Source organism: Lontra canadensis, unplaced genomic scaffold (assembly GCF_010015895.1).
Source record: "Lontra canadensis isolate GAN:19392208 unplaced genomic scaffold, GSC_riverotter_1.0 scaffold10, whole genome shotgun sequence".
In the NCBI taxonomy this organism is placed as follows: Eukaryota; Metazoa; Chordata; class Mammalia; order Carnivora; family Mustelidae; genus Lontra; species Lontra canadensis.
Window position 1 is genome coordinate 29,379,324 of NW_022631004.1, and position 21,019 is coordinate 29,400,342.

The following is a 21,019-nucleotide window of genomic DNA, read 5'->3' on the forward strand; positions in this document are numbered from 1 at the left end:
AGAGGACGCGGAGGAGCCGAGAGGTCCGGAGGAGCCGAGAGGTCCGGAGCAGCCCCAGCTGTCAGCCGGGAACAAAGGCCGCCGAGCGGCAAGTGAGAGGCTGCGGGCCGCGCCCCAGCCAATGAGCGGCGCCGGCGCAGGCCCCGCCCCGCCCCGCCCCGCCCCGCTCCTCCCCGCCCCGCCCTCGGCTCCGGGACCCGGCGCGGAGGCTGGCGCGCCGGGAGCTGGCAGGCGGCGGACGCGCGGGGAGGCCGAAAGTTTCTCTCGCCGCCGGGTCCGGTGAGCCAGAACCGCGGGCTGCGACGGCGCCGCGGCACCCGCCAGGCCGGCGGCTCTGGGAAGACAGCCGGGAACACGTTGTAAAACACACTGAAAAAAAATTCTCAAGTCAGTCCGAGGAGCAGGGGGGCAGGTAAGGTGCGGTGGACGCGGAGTCTTCCTCGCTCCTGCCGCGGCTGCACGGGCATTCCCGGGGAAAACTGCGCTCCCCGCGGCGTACCGGTGCGTCCGTGCGTCCGTCGGTCTTTGTCTGTGTCAGGGTCTGTCTAGGTGTCTTTGTCTCCGCATGTAACTGTCAGGGTCTCCACTTCTGCGAGGGTGGGTGCTGCTGCTCTGGTCCCAGCCTGGAGAAGGGGATGCTGCGTCTGTCCTTCTGTCTTTGTCTCCGTTTCCGGCAGACTGGTTTTATCTGCTCCCATCCTAAATCTGATCTTGATGGACATTAAGTGTTGGGTGACAATGATGTCTGAGATGAGGAAAAGGGGAATGTGCGTGATCCCGGAGGGACCCTGGCTCCAGACAGAGGGCCTGACAGCTGGGGTCAGGCCACTACACTTTCCGTCTGGAACTTTGGAGATGGGCTGTGTCTGTGCTCACAGGGTGGCAGGGACACTGATGCAGTTAGAGGTTTGGAATGTCTCACTGAAGGAATATGTCACAGAGGCTGAGGTGGATAGAGAGGGTGTTGATGAACGTGGAACTTGGCCCCCTGGAGTTGTGGGCCAACCAGGATCAGTCCTGGACTTGCCATTCAGCCAAATTAACACACACACACAGTCCCACACCTACACACATGCCACATTCACTTCTTTCTCTCACCCACCAAAGGCAGCCAGACCCTGACTCCATCCCCACCCCTACACACACACACACACACACACACACACACACCCTCCAACATGCTGAACTCCAGCTTTCATAGCATACAGCTCAGGAGCAACAGGCATCAAAACATCATAGACCAGATGATCTTTCTCCTTCCTGCTCCAAGTGGAAAGCAGTGAACAGTGGAGCTGTTCTCCTGGCCCAGGAGTGTGTCAGGCCTAGAAAAGTGCTTAGGACTTGCTAGCTTCAGAGCCCCCAGTTCCCCAGAAACAAAGAGTGCTTAGGGATCTGAGCATCTATATTTCCTGGGTCCCTTCGCTCCCATTCACACCTTCCTGCCTTGGGTCCATTCACATCAGCCCTGCTCTTGGGTCTTAAGTGCTGACAAACTAGCGTGGAGGCACTGAGCTCTGGAGAGCTCTTGGCAAGAGCTGTGCCAGATAAAGGGTCTCCTGCTCTGCTGGAAGTGCCACCTAATTGCAATCATGGGAACCAAGGAGTCCAGCCCCAGATAGATGAGCTGTATGCTTGGCAATTCTTCCAGCACCAGAGACCCTTGAGAAGAGTCTGCAGGTAAGGCCTAGGGAGTGTTTGTAACCTGAAGTTGCTCCAAGTTCAAAAACAATTTTCTGTAGGCATGCTGGGGAAAATACAGGTGCTGAAGTGTGTGTGTATATATATATGTATATACACACACATATCTATGTGTATGTGTACACATAGATATGTGTGTACATATACCTATGTGTACATATACATATATGTGTACATATGAAAATAGGTATGAGAGACAGCGTTTACAGGCAGGAAGGGTGTTTGTGTTCAAGGGTGGAGAAGAGCAGAGTGTGTGGGTGGAAATCTGTGGGCAGGGGCATACACACTAATCAGGTGTGGTATTTACACCTTATATTTATCCAGTGCCTTTCTTCTGAGGTGCTTTCTGCACATCACAGACGTTATCTCATTTGTTATCTCCTTTATCCTCACAACGTAACTATCAGGTTGGAATGATAATTCTCTGTGTTCTACCAGTGAAGAACTGAGGCACCAGAGGGGCAGGGCTTTCCCTAAGGTCCACAGCTAATGGGGACAAAATTAGGTTTAGCGAGTGGAAGTCCAACTATGAGGTCTCAGCTGAGAAGATGTATGTGTGGATATTCACTCCTCATGAAATGAGAAAAAGCCCAGGTAAGAGAAAAAATATTTTCTCTCAAGAGTGTGTATATGTGAACAAGAAGAAGGATGGGACATTTGAGATGCTTGTTATTTAACATTTATGGCCCCCTCTGTGCACCTCACAAAGTAAAACCTTTTTGTGCAACAAAAACAATTCAGCTTGTGCATTTGGGTGTCTGTAGAGGAGCCTCCTATCTGTCTGTGTGTGCCCAGTAGATGTGTGTTGCTGCCATTGAAGGTATGCTGCTTAACAGTGTGTGTTGGAGAGAGCCAATGCTTTGGGAGTATGTGGGGGAAAGACTGGCCAGGGAGTTTTGAGAAGCCATGTTTCTGCCTGTATGGACAGAGGTAGAGGTGTTCCAGCCATATAAAAGTGGCTTTCTAATCCTGAAAACGTATTTATATGTCTTTGCACTTATTCGACATTCACTTCATAAATATTCATTGGGTGCCTACAAAATGCAAACCTCTGGGCCAGACAATGAGGCTACAAAGACGAATAAGGTAATGAGGGCAAATCTGTGGTTAATCAGCTTATAGACCGGTGTAATCGGTAATATTTAATGACACATAATACCGTTCACTAAGTGTACTATGTGCCCAGTACTCATTATTCATTATCTCATTTAATTCTCAGCACTGCCCTGCAGGGTGTGTATGATTATTAAATGAGGAGAGTTGAATAATGTAGCTAGGGTAGAGAATGAAAGAGCAGGGGTTTGAACTCCATTCAGCTTAGACTTGGCTCTTTCCATGTTCTTCTCTTACCTTTGAAAATAGAAATACGTATTTCTTCTCTGTCAAGTATTCTTGCCCTGTCCCTCTCCCTCCACCTAACAAGCTTCCACTTGGACTTCTGGTTTTAACCATGAGAATCAACTCTTCCAAGAAATCTTCCCCTCTCCTTTCCCTTAGTCTTCATTACATGCCTTCCTCTGAGTTCCTACCATCATTTCACACTATCCCAGCATTGACCCACTGGTCCTGAAGAGCCTGCAAAGTTCTTAGAGACAAAGATGCCTAACTCAGACTATACTGTTTGGCTACTATGAGTAGGGGGCTAGTAAATGCTTGTTTAATAAAGTAATGGGAAAGGGACGAGCTGTCAGAGACAGTTGGCAGGGAGCATTTTCCCAACAGCAGATTTCTGCAGGGACACATTTTGTTGGTGTGGCCTCTGGCTTTCCTGCCTCTATTACTGGGTCATCTCCTTCAGGGCCTCTGCCTCGACAGGGCTCCTCCATCTCAATTTCTGACTTCAGTTTGCGAACACAAGGAAAACCTAGCCCCCACCATGCTGCCAAGCTGGACACTCTATCCCAGGGTCAGTCAACCAACAAATATATACCAGCGGGAGGTGCTAGGTATAATATAGGGTTAAGGTTTTTAAAATTGTCTACTTGAAACCCAAGGAGGATAGTGGTTCCAGGGCAGTAATGAGGTGTTTATAGGGGTTTGCCAACAAAGAAGTATCCAACTGTCTGGGGAATCTTTAGGCAATTTAAGTGGTAGGTCTTTGAGTTTGCTTTTGAATAGATCTTTATGCTACTGTACTCTGAAAATCGCTGATCTAAAATAGACACGCTGTTGTTTGGAATGTGAATTGCAACCATGTTTGGGGAGGTAATCTGGCCATGATTTGCCCAAGGTCACATGGTTTCAGTCTGGTGACTCCCTTCCCATGCCCTTTACACCACCCCATTATTTCTCATAGCAGGGTTGCCACATGCCTTCTCAGGGGTTTGTGATGATTTTAGTCTCCTTAAAACTGTACTTCATTATTTTTTCAAGGTTTCACCCACTCAAGGTGACAGGAAGGTGGGGGATTTTTAAAAAAATGGTTCAATAATGGCTTGAGACTAAAATTTGTGACGAGAATTAAGAGGAACCAGCATACACGAATCTTGACAAGAACATTGAAAATTGGATTGTACTAACTTTGGGACACAGCAGCTGCTCAACACGAGGGAGGTGAACTCAAAGACACCAAGGAAGAGGTGGTCATGAACTTAAACATTGAAGTTGAACCTCAGGAAGGCATAAAAACAGTAGACATATAGCAGCAAGGTCATAGTTCCAAGATGCAAGCTGAGTCCTGAGGCGATGGAGCTTTTTCTTCCCAGGGGAACCCAGGTGGGATCCTGTTTCCTCCTTCCATGCAGCTCAGCGAGACACCCAGATCAGACAGAGCTGGGAAATGAAGGATGGGAAATAAATCACCTCTAACAACTGCCTCTAGCAAAATGAGTGTGCATATTGGCTCTAGATCCCCTTCTCCAAAGATTTAGAGAAGTGGGTGGAGATGTGTCAAAATCAAGCATGGCTGCATTGGGCTTTGGGCTGGCTGCCGATTGGCAGTGCTACCTCTCTATCGGCAATATCCATCCTGCTTCTGTCGCTCTCCTGCTTCCTGCCAGACATCAACTTCCACCCGACAGTCTATCACCATGTTTAGGCTTCTGGTAATAATAATCTTAATAGTGCTTTTTATTTGTTCAGGACTTCACAGTTTAAAAGGGGACATTATTATTATTATTATTAGTGTTGTTGTTGTTAAGTATCATCAATCCCGTGAGAAGATATATTCCACAATTTGGCATACGAGAAAACTGAATGAGCTTATCCAGGGTGAAGGAGTTCACCCAGGATTTTAAGTGGAATGCTGCAATTCGAACCCAGCTGTCCTGACTCCCAGTTCCGAGCTATAATCACCCAATTGTCAGTCCTCATTAATTAGCAAGCAGAATGTGAGTGTGTGTGTTTGTTAGCTAAAAGCTAAAATTAATTGTTCTAGTCAATCCATTAGACTGGTGATTTTTCTTCCTAAGTGTTAGGCCAAAGTGGTGTCTAAGCAGATATGATATGGGTTTTGTCTAGTACCTGGAACAAAGACAATAAAAAGTTGCCCTATCCAGATCACCCATAGATATGCTTCCATGCACTGTGGGAGAAAATAACTGCCTTCAGGATGACTGCCAGCAGACACACACACATACACACACACACACCAAATTCATTAATTCATCTCTTCCACTGAGACATGCTCTCCTCTTGTATCCACACTCACAGTCACATCCCATAACATGAATCCTCAGACATCCCAAGATAGCAGGACCTGGAAGAGCCACACCTATGTCTACTTGCATTGGCCTCTCTGTGGCATGATATAAAGTGTGCTTGGGCTAATCCTTCCTTGATGCCACAGAACCTCAGTTTCTGCCATGCCCAGAGCAGTCTTTTGAATTGCCATCTTTCTTCAGAACTTCAGAAGCTCCCCAGGCCACAGTATTCACCAGACAAAGAGGGATAATTCTAGGTGAGACTCTGAACGCTGAAGAGTACTCAAGGACACAGGCCTTTCAAAAGTGTCAAAGTGGAGCTGAGATCAGGGTGAGGGTGGGCATTGCTTTGAAAATCAATTGGTGTTTAAGGTTGAACCCTGCCCTGCGCATGAATCCAACTGTAAAGCACAGACTGCTAGGTGGCTGAGGCAATCCCTGCCTGAGGCGCCAGGGCAGGGCTGTGCACTTGGCTCACTGGCCTGTTGGCTTTGGGGGCATCTTCATTCTCCTTGCTATTGCAAAGCCATTTGCTGCTAAATCACCCTCCTCCTGGCACCCTGGACTGCTAAATTGGTCTCAACTTGCTGTACTTCCACCCACTACCTTAGTCATTATTCGCTGGCAGTATTCAGAGAGTGGGTGTAAAGCAGCTGAACATTATATTCCTGCTGAAAAGAGAATTGAGTATAGGCATGCAAGGGAAGGAGGTAAGAGAAAGCTAAGGAGGCAGGGAAACAAAGCTTGGGTTTGCCAGCACCTTTCCCCGGTAACTCCAATAACGCTGGAGTGTTGGGTGGTGAGCAATAGGTGAGTGTGTTCTGGCTAATAGGATGAAACACAGGATTCTAGGGTGAGAGAGGTACACTCACTATTGAGGGGCTACACCTGCCTGGTCTGGAAGGAAGAAAGGACATCAGCTGTGGGGAGAGAAAGACCCCTCCCCCCACCAGCTCCCTGTTCCTTAAATTTTGCAACATGTTCTATCACACCCATTGAGCATCTGTTCCCATGTATAATTATTTAGCTTCTCTATACTTCCTCCCTACCTAGATTTTAAATCCCTTGAAAGGAAAATGTGTCATGTCTCAGGTATACAGCACCAGGCTCTGGACACAGTCAGGGCTCAGCCCCAAATGGCTCAGGGTAATGGTGATGAGGCCTTTGGTGACCCTTCCATCTCAGCCCATTCAGATCTCCCTGTGCTGTCCAGGGACCACAGAGTTTGGGAACCCAGGCAGGCAAGAGGAGAAAGAGTAACAGGGGAACTTTCAAGGCTGGGTCTACTATCTCAGTGGGAAGCTTCAGGGAGGGAAAGGGTTATACCACATAGGAACAGACCAGCTAGGGAAGTAGAAACTTAGAGACTTTCTGTCCTGGTGCAGAGGCTCCACGTGATCTCCAGCCAACAGATGGGGGACTCTTTGTCAGCTCATCAGCACCCGCGATTGCACTGGGGCTGGTAGGAGGTGGAGAACAGAGTTGGTTCTCATGTCAGACAGCAGAGACAGCATCAGGCAGAACAGAGTGACCTTGACAGGAGGTTCTCTGAGTCACTGATAACATTTGTTTGGTCTCCTAAGGAGGGGGTTGGAAAGGGAACACAGCACCAACACAAGCTGGCCTGGAACCTGATGGATCCCCCAACCCAGGTTCCTTCCCTCTCACCCTCTCCTCAAGGAAATTAATAAGAAAACCCTGAGCATAGAAGCCACCACACAACGAGGGAGGCAGGGACAATGGGAGATTCACAGAGTATGTCAAGGGATAGAAGTCTAGGGGAATGAGTCCTGAGATTGGTCTTGACCTTCTGCCAACTTCTAAGATGCAGTCTGACCAGTGTATCTGGGGGATGCCTGTGCTGGGTCCACCCTGGCCACCTCAGCAGCAAAGTCAGGGACAGCATTATTTCAGAAGGATACTTTAACCACTCAGAGCACCTCCCTTATTTATTAAAACCTTCAGACATTCCAGCTTTAGCTTTCTTCTTCTCCTTCCCAGTGAAGGGCATCTCAACAGTGCACACACGAAGGAGCTGGGAAGGATTAGAATGTGCTCACGTCTTGAAGAGACCGCCTTCCCCAGCCCCAGCGCCTGAGTGGCATCAGCAGGCAAACTGAACTGCAGGCAGGTGGGGAAAGTGAGAGCCACCAGGCAAAGCCCCAGCCTCCACCTGCACTGAAAAGGCAGTGCTCCACTGAAGGGAGCTGCCTGCTCACAGCTGCCTACACTTCTCCCCTCCAGGGACCTGCAGCTGCTCTGCTCAAAGGCACTGCTCTAGCAGGGAGTAGGTATGGGCAAGATGCTTCGTCTTTCGTGAGACATTTCTTCATCTACCAGGAGGACCAAGCTTTCAGCTTCCTCAGGATTTAAAAACTTCTTTTGACTGGAGCTACTTCTATGCTAGAGCAACAGATAGGACCTCCAAGCCCAAGGTTCCAAGATTTATCAGGAAACTAAGAAGACTGTGATGATGAAATGTCCAGTACTCTATAGAAACACAAAATCTCAGACTTGAAAGGACACTTAAGTTCTATTCTATGCCCTATTCCCAATCCCCCCAAAACCCTTCCTCTCCAAGTTGTTGTCTTTACTCACCTCCAAGAACTCCTGCTCTGGACCCCAGGAGCCCATTTCTTTCTATTTTAGTTACATTCTTTTAAAGCCAGAGAATGCTAGGTTCATATCAAGCACTCTACCAGATCCTAAGAGGAGCAAAAAAATGAGACACACTGTTCCAGACAGGCTTGGTACTGGGGGAGACAACAGATGCATTGAAAAATATCACTCTACAGAGATGAATTGGTCTAAAAAGTCTTCATGGAAGACATAGAACTTGGGAAGCACCCTGTGGTCTGGGTGTGATTTTAAGAAATGGAATGGGGTAGGTGGCAAAGATAGGGGACAATAAGTGGTGGGAACAAAAGCCGGTTGAATCAGATTGAGAAGGGCCTTGTACATGCCTTAGGAGTTTGCTTGTTATTTGGTAGGCAATGGGAAGTGACTGATGTGATAGGTAGAGGAGTGGTTTATACTAGACCTTGGTTTTAAGACATTAATCTAGCAGTGGAGAAAAGAATAGATTTGAGGGTGGAGAGGATTCTTTCTAGAAATAAAAGATTATTATTAGAATGACTTTCTATCCTCCTTCCTATCTCCTGGTTGATAGCACGTGTTCCCAGAGCTCTGACATAGCCTGGAAACATAGGGTGCCATAGCTTCAAGGAGAGGAAAGCTCCTAGTATAATATCAAACGTCCAGGTGTCCGTATGTCTAGAAAATTATTTATCATGGGGTACATGGGTAACACGTTGCTTTGCACCACTTTGGATGTGGAATCACAGGGGGCCTTTTTCTTGTTTCTTGTTTCTTGTTTATTGTTTGGTTTTTGTTGTTGTTGTTGTTGTTGTTTTTTGTTTTGTTTTGTTTTGTTTTGTTTTTCAACAGGTGAAGACCCAGGTGGAGGCCCAGACTGGGGAGGAATTTGCTCAGGGCCCCACAGCTCGTTAGTGGCAGAACCAGGACTGGTTCTCCCCCTTTAGACACTTTACACTAACCCACTGCTATTTGTGGACAAAGATAGAAGGGCCAGTAGAATTCATCAGATCCTCAAATCTTTAGTGTTAGACAGGTTTGCCTCAGAGGACATATGAGAACTTGTCAATAATGGGGTGTTCTTAGTCTTAGTGGACTTCCCCCGCTCAAGCCAAAGGAGTCCCTTTATTTTGGTGACAGTTAATACTCATGGCCTCCATTTTTCTGTCCTTGTATCTCTGGGGTCTCCAGATGTTTGATTTCCTTCCTTTCCTCCTCCTTTTCCTTTGTTCTAAGAGTTCTGAGAAGCTCCCATCTAATGTTATAGTGAAGGTTTACTATGCCAGTCACAGTTGTGACCAGTTGTCACCTTTCCAAAATGAAAATCAAGTTTGCTGTCTCTGCCTCATATGTACTCAATTTAAACCAAACCTGAACAAAATGGGAAGGTTGTGGGTGCCAGTGAGCTATGCTAAGCACCTAGACAACTGATGCCACATTGGGAAAGAGTCCCAGCCACAAGGCAGGTGTGCCTCCCAGTGCCAGGTCTGGTCAAGTAGGGACCTCCTTTGATCTCAGAAGAACAGGGTACAGGGGGGTCCTCCTGCTCACAGGATCAGTGAAGATCTTAGAACATCACTCTCTCTCTTCCTTTACCTACCCAGGAGCTTCCCTTGTGTTTGCTAAAAGTTGAACTAGACAAGGGCAAGACCATGGTAATGTCCTCTGACATCTCCAGTGAGGTAACTGACCCCTGGAGAAAAGGCTTTGCTCAGGAAACATTTCAGCTCATGCCATGCTCCCTTAGTCTCCCAGAGAAGTTCATCCTCACCTGGACAGCAACCTACAGCCCTGGTAGAGAAAGCGGGTAAGTCCTAAAGGTGAGGCTTGTCCTTTGTCATGTTTGCCAACCCTTCCAGGCAAGTTTGGGAGTGGAGAGCAAAAAGAACATGATTTTTGGCTTTGCTATCTAATAACGGTATGGCATCAGGCAAGTCACTTAGCCTCTCTGAGCCTCGGTTTTCTCATCTATAAAATGTATTGTGTCCTGGGGAGAATTTTTATGAAAATTACATGATCCAATATAAGTAAAGGCATGTGAAATGTAACAGGAGCTCTATTTTCATGTTTCCTCCCTTTCCTATCAGCTTCAGGGGAAGGAAAGCAGATATGAGACGAAGATGTCTGTGCAGAAAGGTCATGAGCCCTTGGTGTAGGACATGTACAGGAGAGCAGGGAGGGGAAACTTTAGGATCAGGCAGTGCTGCCTGACAACTACTCTCTTATCTGCTTACTCTGGCAGAGGGAGACAGTTGTAACTAAAAACAAAATGGGAGCAACACTTCTGACTTTGCCACTCTGAATCTCCATCTGCCTTATCAGTTTGACTAAAGTAAAATTGACTGATGAAATTGTGTAGAGCAGATGAGTGTGGCATCATTGAATGTCCTAAGGCGGGTTCTTGGTATTGAAAGGAGGTTTCTTGCTCACATTGGCTTACACCAAATGTATGGAGGACAGGAGGTAGGAGAGGGGAGGTCTCAGAGACCCTGCAGATCCGCTGGGTTTTCCCTCCACCCTCAAGAAGACCCCACAACCCCATCTGGAACATGTGTGGAATGGAGTTAGGGGAGGAAGATTTCTCTCCAAAGTGAACGTTGGATACAAGGGGGTTTATATTGTGCCTCTTTCTTTTTTTCCTCTCTTGCCTCTTGCTTCAAAGCCAATGCCTTTCCCATCTGGATCATTTTCTGGATTATGTAGCACATAAGGTCAGGAAAAGGGGAGAAAGCAAAACAAATAAAATGAAACTTCTCTCTGCATTTAGTTTATGAGACATGCACAGATGTAAGAAGGCCCAGGCCTGGCTGAGTCTCACATAGGAGAATGAAGAAGGCTGAAGAGTCTACTTCTGCCTTGGGAAATTAGGCAAACATTATTCTGCCTAAATGGCATTAAACAAGATGGGGCCAGGCAGCCTGCATGGACCAAGGAGAAGCTGCTCCTGTCTTGACACACATTCTGTACCAGGGACACATACACGAATCCTCCCATGGGAAATGAGCAGTCTGGCATTTAATGCACTTTCCACCTGCCTTTGCATCTCTCTCTGTGCTGTTGTTTTTTTGTGTTTGTTTGTTTTTCTTCTCCCCCGTCTTTTTTTTTTTAATGGAGGCCACTTTAATGCCATGGCCTAGAGAGTTGAGGTGATTTCTACCATGGCACACAGCACACATCTGTTAGGTCTCTGATCTGACATTAGAACCTGCATCTTCAGAGTTCAGCAGTTTCTCCATTCTAGCAGGTTTAGCCTGCTATCTGTCTATCTATCTATCTATCTGCTGGGGTGAAGACAGTACCTCCAAAAACAAGAGGCTCTCATGGCTTTTAACAACATCTGGGAGAGGTGATGTTAGCTTCGTTTCGGGGCTGTCTGATTCGAGGGCCAGAACAGCTTGAAGAGATCTTAAAGAGCTGTCCAGGGACAAGGGCAGCCATGGGACCTCCCTCCAGCAGCCTCTGCCCTCCTCCGTCAGGCAGTGGTGGGAGTCTCCAGCCTGCAGAAAGAGACAGAGTTCAAAGAACTGCCCTCCGTACCGTCCCTGGGACAGAGGCTATAAACTCCCACTTGACTACCCTTCATGGATTCAGAGGCTGATGAGAGATGTGGAACCTGTTAGAGAAACACAAGGCAGCCTGGAATTAGGCCTTACTTTCATCAGCATAAAGTGGTTTCAGGGACGACTGCCAAGGGTTAAAAATTATGGTGCTATGAGTTCCCTGATTAAGATGCCTCTATCTGCAGGGCACTAGACAGGTGTGTCCCAGGACAGGAAAATAAGATGAAGGAATGAAGACAAACCAAGAGCTCTTCTCTTCTTCCTTCCCTCCTCACAGATTTTCTGTCAGCCACTGAGAACCCCACTCCACTGCCGGGGCAGGCCCTGGAGCAGCTCGGGAGTGGGGACAGGGAGACAGGTGGGGTTTTGGGGATCTGGTCTAATTGCAGCACTCTCTCCATGCCTTGCCCAGACCTGTGCTGTTTGAACAGCCCTTCCAAGGCAGCCAGGATGCATCTGCAGGGGTGCAGTGGTGGGAGGACCTCAGGGATCAGCCACTTTTCCCATGGACCAGAAAGGGTTTTTAGGGTCTCAGTCTTTGCAGAAAAATATGTTTCCACATTGAATCATAAGGGTGTGCCAGTAGAAGGTAGAGTCTGGTTTCTAAGACATGACTGTGAAGCTTTCTCTTTCCAGAAGACCACAGGGTGTTCAGTATGTACCAGAGCCAGTGCAAGACGAGGCATTGCTTCGTGCAAACCAACCCCTGTACTGCTTCACATTTACTCCCCCTGCTCCAAGCCATTGAGTTGATATGATCCTTTGGATACCCCCTCTCTGTCCGCCACTCCCCCCTACCCCTCCATGGATGCAGGTGAGTAGGACTTCCCACAGGTGCTCCTGTTTAATTTTCCTCAAGGAGGTGGTGGCAGAAAATATGGGCTGAACAGTAGCAGCAAGAGACAGGAGCAGGCAAACATCACATGCCTCGGCCCTAACATGCCTCGCGCAAGAGGACCTTAGGGCCTGAGACCTACAGAAATGCCTCTGGGGAAGACAGAGGTGTCTGATCTCATTTACACCCTGGGGCTGGCCTGATAATAGCTGGCTATGACTCAGAGCAGGGGAATGAGGAGATGTCCCCCATCCCATAGCCCTCTAAAGGATGGGGGCTGCTAGCTCAAGAGGCTTGGACTGCTCCCCACTGTTCATACCTGTGCTGCTGGCTATCTACTCCTTTGAATGTACTGAGTTCTGCTGGGCATGGCTCTGTGCTAGGCCCCAAGGATACTCGGCATCCTCAGGGAGTTTGCTATTTATTTGTTACATTAGTGATTTCTAAACACTTTAAGAGCAATTCCTACAAAAAGTGGATAGATGATTACTCATATTTTTAAAAAATCTAATCTTTAAAGGCCCCACATGGAAATGTCCCCATTTCTTTGGCTAATGAAAGGAAAGTAGAACCCAGAGACCAGCGAAGTCGGAGAAAAGTATATTAGGATTAGAGCCCAGAAATGCTTTGAGTCCAAAAGTTCCATATGTTAAAAAACAAAAACAAAGATAAAATCTGTCTCCCATTTACTAAGCTCTTAATTTTATCACAGCTCCTTTACAAATAAAACTTCACTTAATACATACCAGAAACTCATGAGGTAGGTACTACTGTTAGCTCCAAGTTACAGACAGGGACGGAGGCTTGGAGAGGCTGCAGTGGTGGCCCAAGACTAGGAGCATAAAGGACTGAAAAGGATTAGGGACTGAAGCCAGAGTGCAGGGGGAGATGATGGAGGGTAACAGGTCAGGGTTAGGGTAAGGTCTGGAGGAGCAAGCCTGTGGGGAGAGGGTTGGGCAAGGGGCAGCAGGATCACTGGCTGGTGCTGAGGTCTACAGAGCACCTGATGCCACTAGAGGTAAACAGATGGTGTGTATGGCTAGAACACTGTTGACTGCAGCCCAGGTTCAAACCCAGGCATTGACCCTTGTTAGATATGGAAACTGAGACCTCATTTTCTGCATCTGTTTTATGAGAATAATAATAGTGTCCTCCCTCAGTGTTGGGGTACAGCTTGCTCCAGATCATGTATGTATAGTCCTTCATCCAAACCTAAGGAGACACTCAGCAGATGGGAGCCTAAGAGGAACTCTGTCCCTCAGGTTACCAAGCAAGGGGACTGGACTCTGCTAGCTCAGCTTGGGCATCTACCTCTGGCTAGAGGCAGTAGGAAGGTAAACTGGTAAACTATCTCCCAACAACCTTTCCCACGCAGGGGTGACCCCCTTCTTGAGCCATGGGAGGCTGGCCCTCAGCCTTTCAAAGGAGGCTTCTCACAGCATCCAAGTCCTGATTCTTGAGGTGGAGACTGAAGAATCCCCCAGCTGTGTGGGGGAGGGAGCTCTGCTCAAGGATCTGCCAATAGGGACAGTTTCATTCCCTCCTCTCTACAAGAGGAGAAAAAAGCTTCAAGCCTGAAATGGAAGCGGAGGAGTCTGTCCCCCTGCGGACAGAGAGAGGTGGGAGCTGAGCCACACCAGTCTGGTTCCCACCTCATCTTTCCCCACCCTTCTGGATGGTGGCCCAGCACAGGTGGCCTGAGGGATATGAGGGCACCAGAGCAGTTCTCCCACTCCACCTCTGCACCACATTCTGGGAGCACTGCTGAAGCCACTTTGCTGATACCACTCTGCCATCTCCAACCGAAAATTGGCACCACTCTGCCAAATAGAGGGCAGAGTCATAGAGGACAGAGTCAAGAACCAGGCAAGCTCAGGAATACTCTCTAGAGCCAGGAAGGAAAAGAGAGTAGAAGGTAGGGAGGGAAAGGAAAAGGGTAGATGGGCAAGTTTGTAGATTTATCTTCTGGTCTTCTTTCTACTGAATGTCTTAACTTGAACTACTATAACAAAATATCAAGAGACCATGTAGTTTGAATAATAAACATTCATTTCTCACTGTTCTTGGGGTGGGAAGCCTAAGATCAAGGTGCTAGAAGATTTGGTGTCTGGTGATAGGCCACTTCCTGGCTTGCCTTCTTGCTGTGTCTTCATGTGGTAGAGAAAGAGGTTTCTGGTCTCTTACTGTTCTTATAAGGACACTAATCCCATTATGGGGGTCCTACACTTATGACCTCATCTAAACTCAATTGCCTCCCAAAGGCCCACCTCCAAATACCATCACACTAGGGTTGGCGGTCAACATATGATTTAGTGGGGCAAAAACTTTCAGTCCATAGCACTGCACATTTGTTGGGTTGCCATATCCAGCTGAGTGCAGGCAGCAGAGGGAGTACAAGGCAGGTCGGGTTCAGTGTCTCTGCTTCTGAAGGTTCAAAGACCCAGTGAGGAACTAGATGTAAATTCAGGAGACGTGTTAAGGAAGGTAGACATGGTGGGTTTGCATAGCTCTCTGCCGCTCATCCCCATCTGACATTGGACCTGTTCTTTGTTCCCCCTGAGCCTCCTTAGTCATTGGCAAATTGGGAGAAATAATCACTTTCTGCCTGGGTCATTGTGAGAATTTTTTAAGTGAAAATCTTAAGTGCACAAAGCATAGATGAACAAACTGATGAATTTTCAAAAAATTTTTATATAAATAGAACCCAAAGCGAAACATAAAACTTTAAAAGTATCCCCCAAATCCCTCTTGTTCCCCTTACCTCTGTAACTCTGTCCCTCATCCTGATACCATAACTTTGTCCTCTTTATCAACATTTTCTTAATAAGGCCATATAGCATGCACCCTTTTGTGAGACACTGGGCTGTGTTGTCCTGTCTAACAGTAGCTCCATGGATCTCATTGCCCCATAATGTTCTATGGTTTGAATACACCATGGCTCATTTATTTTACTGTGGATAGGACTTGGATTTCTGCGTATTTCCACTTTGGGAACCTTACACATAATGTTGCTAGGTCTTTTAGTAAACACATGGGAACTTTTCTATATACTCACCTAGCAGTGAACTGCTGGATCGTAAAGCAGATATATGTCCATCTTGAGCTGATACCACCATTTTCATAGTGTTGCTGAGCATATCTGCTCAGAGGATGCCTCACATCTACACCAGCACTTGGGTTTCTGGCTTTTTCATTTTGTCATTGTTGTGGTTGTATTTAATTAATGGTTTTAATATGTACTTCCCTGATGACCCATCATTGTGAATACCTGTTTATACATTTTGGCCATTTGCATATTTTTTTAAAAGATTTTATGTATTTATTTGACAGAGATCACAAGCAGGCAGAGAGGCAGTCAGAGAGAGGAGGAAGCAGGCTCCCTGCTGAGCAGAGAGCCCAATGCGGGGCTCGGGGCTCGATCCCAGGACCCTGAGATCATGACGTGAGCCGAAGGCAGAGGCTTTAACCACTGAGCCACCCAGGTGCCCCTGGCCATTTGCATATTTTATTTTATGAAGTGACTAATTAAAATCTTTCATTCATTTTTAATTTGGTTTCTATCTTTATATTATCTCTAATGAGATTGACGAAAGTTCTTTTTTGTTGAGATCCTTTGTCAGATATGTATATTAGAAATATCTTCTTCCACTCTTTGGCTTGTCTTTTCTCTCTCAATGGAGAGATTTGATGAAGAGAAATTCTTAACTGATCAGTATTTTTCCTTTATGATTAGTATTTTTTATGTCTTGGTTAAGAAATTTCTGCCTAGTCAAAGGCCAAGAAGTTGTTCTCCTTTGTTTTCTTCTAGATAGAAACTTTAGCATCTTACCTTTTGCATTTACATCTGCAGTTCATCAGAAATTATTTGTATGTGGTGTGAAGTAGGAGTCAAGATAACTTTTTTATAAATGAATACCAGTGGACCTAGCAGCAATTAATAAAAACAACTTTTATCTTCCAATGGCTCTGTACTTTCCCCTTTGTCACAAATCAACTGACTATGTCCATGTGGGACTCTTTCTGGACTCTATTCCATTGGTCAGTCCATCTACTTTTATGCCAATACCACATTGTCTTAATTATTGCCACTTCATATGTCTTGAAATCTGGTAATATATACCTTCCAGCTTTGTTTTTTTCAGAATGGTTTTGTTTATTCTTGGACCTTTGTATTTCAATATATAAGCTGCTGGAATTTGGGTAGTATATTGACTCTATAGATTGATTTGGAGACAATTTAGTTCTTTAGAATATTGAGTCTTCTAATCGATGAACCTGACATATGTCTGCATTTGTTTAGATTTTCTTTATCACAACAATACTTTACTTTAAATAATTTAAATGATTATTTTATTTTTTTTTTTAAAGATTTTATGTATTCATTTGAGAAAGAGAGTGCATGAGCAGGAGAGAGAGGCAGAGGCAGAGGGGAAAGCAGGCTCCCTGCTGAACAGGGAGCCCGATGTGGGGCTCCATCCCAGGACCCTGGGATCATGACCTAAGCTGAAGGCAGACGCTTAATCATGTGAACAAACCAGGTGCCCCTTAAATGATAATTTAATGTAATATATAATTATATAATTTAATAAAATAATTTAAATAACAATTTAAATAATACTTTCCAGTTTTCAATGTAGAGACCACGTATAACTTCAGTTATTTTTAAAATGTACATTTTTAAATGGTATGTTTTTAAAATTTTTTCTGTTTATTTGTTGATAGTATATAGAAGTACAGTTGGCTTTGTATACTGACATTGTATCCAGAAACTTTGCTAAATTTATTGCAAGGATTAATTGAGATACTGGGTAAACCCTAAACATACCTGTTGGTGGGAGCTCACTAACTCTGATCTGTGTGCTGAAGAACTGAAGCAGGTCAGAGACTCAGTAAGAAGGTGTGGATAGTGAGGAAAACATCAGACTAGGAAGGTCCTTGAGCTCAGGAGGGAATGATTTGCCTGTTAATTACAGGAGGGAAAATCCCTACAGAGAGAAACAATAGGAAAACAAGAAAACCATCTAGAATAAACTTTGAGAGATATTCAAGAGAGCTGAATGGATTCTAATGTTGGTGCTGCACTTCATAGTTTGTAAAGCCTTTCCACATCTACTGTGTCCTTGATTTTCACTGCTCACCTATGAAATCACCACTTGTGAGGTCCTTATGCCATTTTCAGGGATAAGGAAAGGGGCTTAGAGAGTTAAGGGGCTTGGCCATGTTCTCTCCCTGAGAAAGTACTGGTAAAATAAGTTTCAAGCACATGACTTTTGACTTTATTACTTAGTGAGGAGGTTTTCTAACGCTATCAGATGGTAGCCTTGGTCCTAATGAGCTAGGCCATGGGAGCAGGAAAAGGTTATCAGGAAGATAAGTGAGACAAGTGTTGAAATCTGTGTTTATAAGACCTTTGTGCAGAATGGGTTAGTGGGAAGAGGAGGCAGGCCATCTTGAAGGTTGTCACCCACGTTAGGCATGAGATGAGGTAGGCCCTCAGGGAGAGAAGGGAGAGCGAATACAGAGGAAGGAACCACAGTGGGCCAGGTGCCCACTGGATCAGGTCACAGCTCCCCTTGAGCAACACATACTCTCCACTTAAAAAATGGCTTGTGTTTACCCTCTCTTGGCTAATCTCATGATTAAAACCAAAACCAAATCAAAACAATGAACTCTTTTTTCCTCACCTGTTCCGCTAGACAGCCCTCTGCCAGCTCCTATTACACACTGACCTTGGTAACCTTCAGGGGACAGCTCTACTCCAGCCCCCCAGAGATGGCCCACCTTGGTCTATCTTCATATTGGGAGCTCCGTCCTTTCAGCCAATGACTCCCTTTCACATGGCTCTTGTGCAGTCTGTTCTTCCTCAGTGTGAGGCCGAACTTGCTGGTGGGTGTGCACAAGAATTATTTCTCTTTCCAAAACATGTTTAGATGCTGATCTCACCGGAGCTTCTCAAAGTGTCTGCATTGGAAAGAGCAGTTGCAGTGCTGCCCAAAAGCTGATGATCAAAGGGAGCCTCAGAGAGAATGACTCACTCAAGACCACACAACCAGTCAGTGGCCCAGAGGAACAATTCAAGGCCCTAGTATATTGTCCTTTCTACTCCATCTTTAAAAAAAAAAAAAAAAAAAGAGTTGGATGTCTATAGCTTGGACAACTCTGAAATTCCTTATGTGGGGTCAGTTTTGCCTCTCACAGAAGCCAATTGCGGACTTGGAAGATTTCCATATATCCTAGGCCTGAATGAAGTACCACCTCTAGAGACTTCTCTCCTTCCTCTGTCTTCCCACTCCAGTAGGGAAGCCTGGAGCAGGGCAGGCAGAATGTGGCAGCTGCAAAGACCAGATGCAGTGAGGGCAAGGTGGGCAGGAAGGCTGTCCTCTAGGGTCTACAGCTGTCCTCTACAGCCAGCTTCCTCTGAGTCCTTCCTTCCTGCACCCCAACCCAGCTAGTGTCTCAGTAGTATCTTCCACATCCTCTCCTCGCTGGTACAAGCTGCTTCTCTACATGAGACATAGTCCTCATCTGGCATGAGCCATATATCTGCCCCTGAAACAATCAAGTTGGGAGGAGAAACTGAAGCACAAATGGGTGGCCTGCTTACAAAAGGCTCTCTGTCAAAACTGCTGAATGCATGTCTCTCTGGGCCTCCAGCTACACCATCCCTTTACCCAGAGACACTTCTGAGACATACCTGAATATCCAAAAAATGTCTCCTCTGAGGCCATTGAACATGCTGGAGAGATCACTAGGCTTAGACACCTTCTATCGAGCTTCCTTTCTAGAGGCATCCCCACTCCACCCAACTTTTGAGGCCCCAGGGACACTCTTTGGTGGGTGAAGATGGAAGGGAAACTGCCAAATTTGACCTAAAATATCTGATGGTACTAACATTTATTGAGTCCTTATTATATGCTAGATGCTGTCAGATGCTTTACATATGCTATCACATTATCTAATCTTTAGAATAATCCCAAGGTGTTCTTCAGTGGTTTACAACTGGTTTACCTCCCAGGAAACATTCAGCAATGTCTATGGCATTTTTAATTTTCACAACTGGGCGGGGGACGTAGGGCAGATGGTGGGTATAATAGGCACCTGGGAGATATATATATATATATCTACATATATATATGCATATATGTAGAGGGAGGAGATTTTATATATATATATATATATATCCTCTTATAATAAACAATTATCTAGTCCAATCTGTCAATAACACCAAGGCTGAGAAGCCCAACAGCAACTTACAAATGCTAAACGAAAATCTGGTGTCAAAGTAATGAAGTAGCTTCCCCAAGGCTCTTAAAGGTAATCAGTGGCAGAACTCTGCTGCAGTCCATATCTATCTGTTCTTTTAGTTACAAAATGCTCCCTTTCCAGAGCAACTGACCACCAGGTCCTATCTGTCCTGGGAAAGAACAAATGTCATTGTCTCTGACTAAGCAGTCAATTTGCATTTGCCTGACCAGCAGCCCAGTGAGCTCAGGGAGAAGTGGGTTATAGAGGTATGAGCCACTGCCTCTTCCCTCCAGAAATCTGGGATCTCAGAGCAGGTATGGTATGTGCACATGCAGAGGCCTTTTGAATGCCAGGGTACTACCAAGAAGCTCATGGGAATCAGAAGGACTGTGGGCCCTGGTGGGGATCAGGGAATGTCTCCTTCATGGAAGGGCAGGGCTAGAATAGGTCCTAGAAGTCCTGGTAGTGGGGTTTCAGTACTATGTGGAGAACTGGGATCCTACACCAGGGAGAAATGAGCCTGCTCCAGGGCCAGGCTGGAGAGGTACTGTATTGTGATGGGTAGACAACAGATCATAACAAAGCACCACCATTCCCTTAACTCTCTTCTCTTGTATGATCTTACTCTTGCTCTGCTTCCTCTCATGACTTTCATCATAGTCCTAACAACCATCTTATTAATGATTAGCTTTAAAAATGTGGAAAAGACACCATTTTTGCCAAGTTGCTGAGGTAGAGTAATTGTTCTCTATGCTGTTGCCACCACCTGGCCCCTAAACAGTGATTAGAGAGAATATATAAGCAAAGCGTGAGCTAAAGATCATAGGAGCAGACCTAGTTGGTAGGAGTAGAATTCGATTCAAAGAGGACATAGCACATAAGCCTGGTGGAAGATACTTGAATAAAAGGCTAATGGCTAAGAGGAAAGCAGAAACTGGATCTCAAGAACTAGCTGGTTGTGGGCGGAAAGGGGAAAGCGGAAGGGCTAGGGAGCAATATCTTGGAGTGGTATAGCTGATGGTGTTTCAGTGAAAGATGCTGCCAGGAACACCCCCACCCCTCCCTCCCTGCCTTCTCTGCAGAGGTCGCCAGTTCTGATATTTCTTAAAATAATATTAGTGCGGTAGACTCCCCAGCTATTAGAGGGGGAGGGCAGTCCCACATTCAGGCAGTGCTGCTCTTTATTTCAAGTGTCCTCACTGTTAATGGGATGTGGGGTCTGAACACATGTGCACGCGTCTCTGTGCATGTGGCAGCAGGAGGAATAATCCCAGTGAATGTCAATGAATAGACAGGGACAATGAGGTACAGTGAATGAATGAATTGTAAGGCGCCTTTCATGAGGCCTGAGTGACAACTGAACTCCAAAGGAAGGGTGCCAGCGGGAATGGTACCCACATCCAGAAAATTAGAGAGGACTTCTATGCCTGACAAAACAAGGCTGC

At 46.1% G+C, this 21,019-nt stretch overlaps 1 protein-coding gene across 2 annotated transcripts in view; it reads left to right on the top strand.

The window, feature by feature from the left end:
• The first annotated feature begins 219 nt into the window (after positions 1-219).
• The window catches only part of LZTS1 (leucine zipper tumor suppressor 1), a 51,605-nt gene continuing 30,805 nt past the window's right edge, over positions 220-21,019 (top strand). The window contains exons 1-2 of one of the 2 annotated variants that reach the window (XM_032855896.1): positions 220-412; positions 9,539-9,741. The gene's annotated coding sequence lies outside the window, so the exon portion shown is untranslated. The remainder of the gene's footprint in view (positions 413-9,538; positions 9,742-21,019) is intronic. The other variant, XM_032855895.1, reaches the window with a different exon arrangement.